The following is a 6,295-nucleotide window of genomic DNA, read 5'->3' as shown; positions in this document are numbered from 1 at the left end:
AGAAATATAAGATTCCGGGCTGGGGAGATAGCTCAGTTGGTAAAGTGCTTGCCTTGTAAGCACAAGGCCATGGGTTCGATTCCCAGCACAACCAAAAAAAAAAAAAAAAAAAAAAAAAAAAAAAAAGGATTCCACTGAAACTGGAACAGTTGACAGAATATGGTTGAACTTAAACCTTCAAGAGAAAGAAGAGGATCAGATAAAGCCAACAAATGGAGAAGCCCAAGATTGGTCTGGGACAAACACAATAACTGCATTTTGGCATGGGTAGCTCCTGATCCTTCCCAGTAGTGGTCTCCCCTGCTCCCCCATTCCTCTCCCTCTACTGTGCTAGTCAAACCAATTAACTTCTTCCTCTAGATTGCAGGTGTAAGGCAGTCCAATCCCTTTGGATATGATGTGAAGCCAGTAGGGAAGCTTAAGAATCTCATTGGAGGGTAAAAACTGCATGTATCCAATCTAGCACGCTGGTTACGGACTATGTGGTATCATAGCACCTGGTAGCAACTTCAATCAAAGCAGATACCATGTGTAATCTCTTATGTGTCCCTGGAGCAACGTCATTGTTCCCAACTTACTACACTGTTAATGCAGCAAAACGTATTTTTCAGCTCCAGATTTTCTTAACACTTCTAAGAGGCTATTAAATAGGATGTACAGCAGAATTCTCAGAAACCAAGGCATCGAGGAAAAGAATTGGCTCTTTCTGGGAACTTTTTGTGGGGACACAGAGGATGTCAGTGTTTGGTAGGTGAAGGGAAGCAGAGGTAGGCAAAGTGTTTTACCCACAAGGCCAACACATTCATGTTCAAAGATAAGTCTGGGTGAAGGGAGAGGAAAAAACAAAACAAAAAGCCAACCAAATCAAAAGAAAAAAGGGTTTCATACAACACAGTATCAAAAAATAAAAGGCACACATTAAATGCACAAACCGGTGGCAGGGAAGTCCATAGCCTATTGGGATAGGTCCTTCCAGCATCAATCAGGTTTCTTCTCATCTGTTATATCAAGGTTATTTACAGATGTGGTGACTTAACAAGAGTCTCTCACAGAAGGTAGGTGGGCAGGCTTCAATCATAGGTTTCGGGATCTGTCTGTGCCAGGTAGGCATCCAACTCCGCATCCAGGTGTCCTTGAGTTTTTGACATGTATGCATCCAACTGGTTGTTCAGCTGCTTCTTGGTCAATACAGGGAGAAGGAGGGCACCTCTCCCCCGTCCACGGGCTCCAAAGTCCCCTCTTCCCCGACCTATGATGCCTTGACCTCTACCACCGATTCCACCAGGACCCATAGCTCCACGCCCTGGAATATTACCTCTTCTTAAGCCCATTTGGGGAGCTAGGGCTTGTCCACCTCTGCCCAAGTTTTGGCCTTAGAGCAACATCCCGCCCCTAGTAGGGTTCTGGTGGCATGTTCCCCATGGAGTCCTCCTCTGGATAAGCCTCTCTGCATTATGCGCAGACTGCATCCTCCAGTTGCTCCCTTGGTCAAGGCCTTATGGGTCGGCCTAGCCGTGCCTGGGCGTTACTCTTACTCAGGTGCTGCTCTAAGCTCTTCTGCTTGTTTAAATGCTGCCCGGACAGAGGGTCCGCTTGCCATCTGCTGGGCCAGTCTTCTTTCTGGACTGGCTAGCTGCTGTTGCTGCTGCATCGAAGCTCGACTATTCCGTGGCATGGACTTTGTTCTTCAGCATATTAGTAAAGTGCTCATTTTAGAGACATCTTGGTGGTGCTTTTTTTTTTTTTTTTCTTTTCCCTCCGTGCTGGGGATTGAACCCAGGGGCTTGTGCTTGACAGGCAAGCACTCTACCAACTGAGCTATCTCCCCAGCCCTCGGTGGTGCTTTTTAGCACAACTTTGGCGCCGATGTGCAGCCATCCTCAAATCCCGAGAATCAAAGGAAACGAATGCCTGTGCTCCTCCCGGGGCTGCCACCACGGCTGCAGTCAGTGGGCGGGCTGGCGGAAGCTGAGCGGAGGGAGCGGCTGAGGTTCGCTAGGTGGGCGGTTGGTTAAATGAGTGAGTGGTAGATTGCGACGCTTCTTCATTTAGGTTGATTACCAGGAGGGCCAATCGGCCTGGGGGGCCGGCCTGCCCTTCTCTGCCTTTCCTGTGCCACCACAGCTGCCCCTGCCAACTCCTGCTCTTGTCAGATATTCAGCATCTATTGAGATAACCATGTGATTCTTATCTTTAAGTCTATCTAGGTGATGAATTGCATGTATTGACTTTTGTATGTGGAACCAACCTTGTATCCCTGGATGAACCCCACTTGATCATGGTGCACTATCTTTTTCATGTGTGATTTGTCAGTGTCTTATTAAGAATTTTTGCATCTATATTCATCATGGATATTGGTCTGAAGTTTTCTTTCGTGGATATGTCTTTGTCTGGTTTTGGTGATAGTAACTTTATAGAATGAGTTTGGAAGGGTTCTGACCTTCTCTATTTTATAAAATAATTTGAGGAGTACTGGTGTGGGTTATTTTTAAAAATTGGTTCTAATTATTTATACATGACAGTAGAATGAACTTTGACATATCATACATAAGTATAATTTCTCTGTCTTCTGGTTGTACATCATGTAGAATCACACCAGTCATGTGGTCATACATGTACATAGGGTAATAATGCCTGATTCATTCTATCCTTCCTGCCCCCATACCCTCTCCCCTCCCTTCACTCCCCTCTACCTAATCTAAAGTAACTACTCTTCCCTAGGTCCCCCTCCCCATTGTGAATTAGCATCCACATATCATAGAAACATTTGGCCTTTGGTTTTTTGGGGATTGGCTTATTCCCCTTAGCATGATATTCTCCAGCTCCATCTATTTACCTGCAAGTGCCATCATGTCATTCTTCTTTCAGGCTGAGTAATATTCCATTGTATATATACATATCACATTTTCTTTATCCATTTATCTGCTGAAGGACACCTACGTTGGTTCCATAGTTTACCTATTGTGAGTTGAGCTGCTATAAACATTGACATTGCTGCGTCACTGTAGTATGCTGATTTTAAGTCTTTTGGGTATAAATTGAGGACTGGAATAGCTAGGTCAAATTGTGGTTCCATTCTAAGTTTTCTGAGGAATCTCCATACCACTTTCCATATGGTTGAACCCAGACATGTAGACCAATGGTAAAGAATAGAAGACACAGAGACAAACCCACATAATCACAGTTATTGCATACTAGACAAAGGCAACAAAACATTCACTGAAGAAAAGATAGTCTATTCAACAAATGGTGCTGAGAAAATTGGAAATCCACATGTAAAAAAACCAAAATTCAACCCTTATCTCTCAGCCTGCATGAAACTCAACTCAAAGTAAATCAAAGACTTAGACACTAAACAGAGACCCTGCACCTAACAGAAGAAAAAGTAGGCCCAAATCGTCACCCTGTTGGCCTAGGATCTGACTTCCTTAACAAGACTCCTAAAGTGCAAGAAGTAAAATGGGAGGGATTCAAACTCTAAAGCTTCTTCTCAGCAAAGGAAACAATCAATAATGTGTTAGTTCTTCTTAAACCTGTGGTAGAACTCGACTAAGGATCCATCTGGTCCCGGCCTTTTCTTTGTTGGTAGGTTTTTGATGGTGTCTCCAATTTTGTTACTTGAGATTGATCCGTTTAAATTTTCTATCATCCTGGTTCAATTTAGGTAGGTCACATGTCTCTAGAAATTTTTTGATGTCTTCATGATTTTCTAATTTATTAGAGTATAAATTTTCAAAATAGCTTCTGATTATCCTTTGTATTTCAGTAGTTTCTGTAGTGATATTTCCTTTTTCATTATGGATTTTAATAATTTGATTCCCCCCCAGTGAGTCTGGTCTTTCTGAAAGGAAGATTAAGTAATAAGGGCGAGGCAATTCTGACCCCAGTGCCACCTCCTAGGCTGGAACTGAGATGTTCAGAATCAACTCCTAGAGCTGACTCCACTGGCTGATGGTGGTTGGGCACAGCTTGGACAAAGGGCACAGGAGATGGACATAGAGTAAGGGTGGTAGGGGAGTCTGGAGAGAGAGAGAGAGAGAGATGAAAGATTAGACAAAAGAAATAAATAGATGCCTCAGGGATGGACGAACACGACCAAATTGGCAAGGAGAGATCTGCCACCAGCTGGGCACACAGATCAAAAGAATCTATACCAATAGTTCCATTTCCATTTGCGTCGGTGTCTTTCCACATCCAGGAGTCCTGGTTTAGGGACCTGGTTATCATTTATGCAACATTCTGTCAGCATGGGAGGGTGAATGTGTCACAAGGCAAGGGTGTACAGGAAAGGTTCTTCCTTGTGCTGAGATCCGCAAGCACTCCAGTTATCTCTGAAGAATTGTCTGACAGTCAAGTGTGTGGCTTGGCTAGGAATTGCCTGAAGATCACATATTTGCAGTCCCCACTCTCCAGAGGGTTCTGATATACATGTTGATCTTGCCTTTGATCCAGCTATTGATATCCAGCAGCACCTGATACTACTGGTTCTGCTCTCCAGGTCGGCTCTGGTCTTGGACAACAGTTCCTCCACAATACTAACAAGGCTCTGCTTTTGAGTCAGCTCAGAGCCTTAGAGGCCTTGGTTTTGCATAGTTCTTCTGCATACCATCCTTCAGGTCATGCTGGGTTTGTTGTTTCACTTCCAGAGGGTTCAATATGCCTCTCAGCTCCAGGGTCTCAAATTGGCAACACTAAGGCTCCTTGGAGCAGGATGTGACTTGCAGACTGTTGCTTGGAACCATTGCTGCACTTGCTGGCAGTTAGTCTCAACCACCGCCTCATACTGGCATATCTCTAGCACCCTGCTCAGGTCCGTAGTGGACTCAGTGTCTAGTTCTGTCTAGAACTTGTGCCCCAACGGACACTGCAGAGTGTGAAATTCCTGCTCATGGCCTTGGCCTGGCTCAGCTCATCCAGCAGCTTAAGCATCCTGCAGAGGTCCACCTCCACCAGTTGGTGCAAGGAGATCTCATCCTCCTGCCTTCTCACTGTGAAACAGTACTCATGCTGCTTGCATCCTGAGTCATGGAGCAATTAGGAATGCAGCCTTCCTCTGATCTACCACCCAACTCAACTCAGTCTTTCTCTTCTACCACTGTTTGGAAGCAAGCTTGTCAGTTTTGCCTGTCCCTTTATCTCCATGTTACCCCATCTTCCAGCCCTGCCCTGCTGGGTTAACCACTTATTTCCTGTTTTGTGTTCCCCTAATCAGATTTACTTAGTCCTTCCAACCTTCTGTCATTCCAATATTGTCAGTCAGTGCATATCTGTTGTCACCCACCTCTCTGATCAGTTTTTTCCCCCAATTTCTTTGATTCCAACCTGCAGAGGAGTTGAGATATACAATCTAACTGTCTGTCATCTTAGATCACAACCAAAAAATTCTTAATGAAAAATGAAAGAATTGTTTCCACTGAGATATTAGAAACTGTGAACAAGAATGGATATTCATTACCTATGCCAGATACCCTTCTTTCTATTTATTAGTCTATGCACCCCTTAGAAAGAGCAAAAGCTAGGGTTTTTAAAAACCTTTTCTCCTTATGTGTTGCTCAGTGAGCTGCCAGTTAGAGTGGTGTGGAACCAAAGCTGGTTAAAGGCTCTCAGCGTCCATGCTCACAAGTACAAGGTAGGGTGAAAAGGAAGTACCCTCTTCTGGAGTCTTGTCCAGGTGGTAGATGCACACCCAGGGCAGGGCTGATGCAGAGTTCTAAGTGGGAGGTTCTAGGTGGGAAGTTCTAGTGACTGCGGTCTAGTTCTGATTGGAACGCTGGAACTTTGTTGAGTGGCAACTACTTTGGAGAGATTAGATGTACTCACTCTTAGGGCCTGACAGATGATAATCTCTGCTGTGTGTCTTGATCTCAGGCACCACCGGAGAATTCTACTTGTAGGGTAGGATAACAAATTGCCCTGGGTGAAGGGGGCATGGCAAGTCTCATGTATTCCACCATTCATGAATATGGATCTAAGGATCAGTCCCATGTGTACCAATGCATTTTTGTTAGGTTTCCTGATCCTCTTCTGCTGGTGGCAAGAGACACACAACTCAAAGGAAAAGTAAGTGGCATGCTTCTCTATACCTCTGACCCGAATCCGCTTGGATGCAATTTTCTTTGCCAGTTTTAATCATGTTCTGCCAGGGCCACATTAGATCACACAGTAAGCACTGGGTGGGACAGTGTGGCAATTTGTTATAATCGCCAGGGTTCTCATAGCAGTTAGCTGCAATGGGGTTTCTCCACTCACAAGTTGAGAACCAGAGCACTTTTGAAACACCAGCTCACTGTGCAGC

The 6,295-nt window shown here is 44.7% G+C and overlaps 1 pseudogene; it reads right to left on the bottom strand.

Annotated features, from left to right (window-relative positions):
- Positions 1 to 1,070: 1,070 nt before the first annotated feature.
- On the bottom strand, positions 1,071 to 6,133 carry LOC124982916 (chromatin target of PRMT1 protein-like; annotated as a pseudogene).
- Positions 6,134 to 6,295: the final 162 nt, after the last annotated feature.

This window comes from Sciurus carolinensis, chromosome 4 (genome assembly GCF_902686445.1).
Source record: "Sciurus carolinensis chromosome 4, mSciCar1.2, whole genome shotgun sequence".
NCBI classification, from domain to species: domain Eukaryota; kingdom Metazoa; phylum Chordata; class Mammalia; order Rodentia; family Sciuridae; genus Sciurus; species Sciurus carolinensis.
This window is presented reverse-complemented; position numbering and strand designations above follow the sequence as displayed.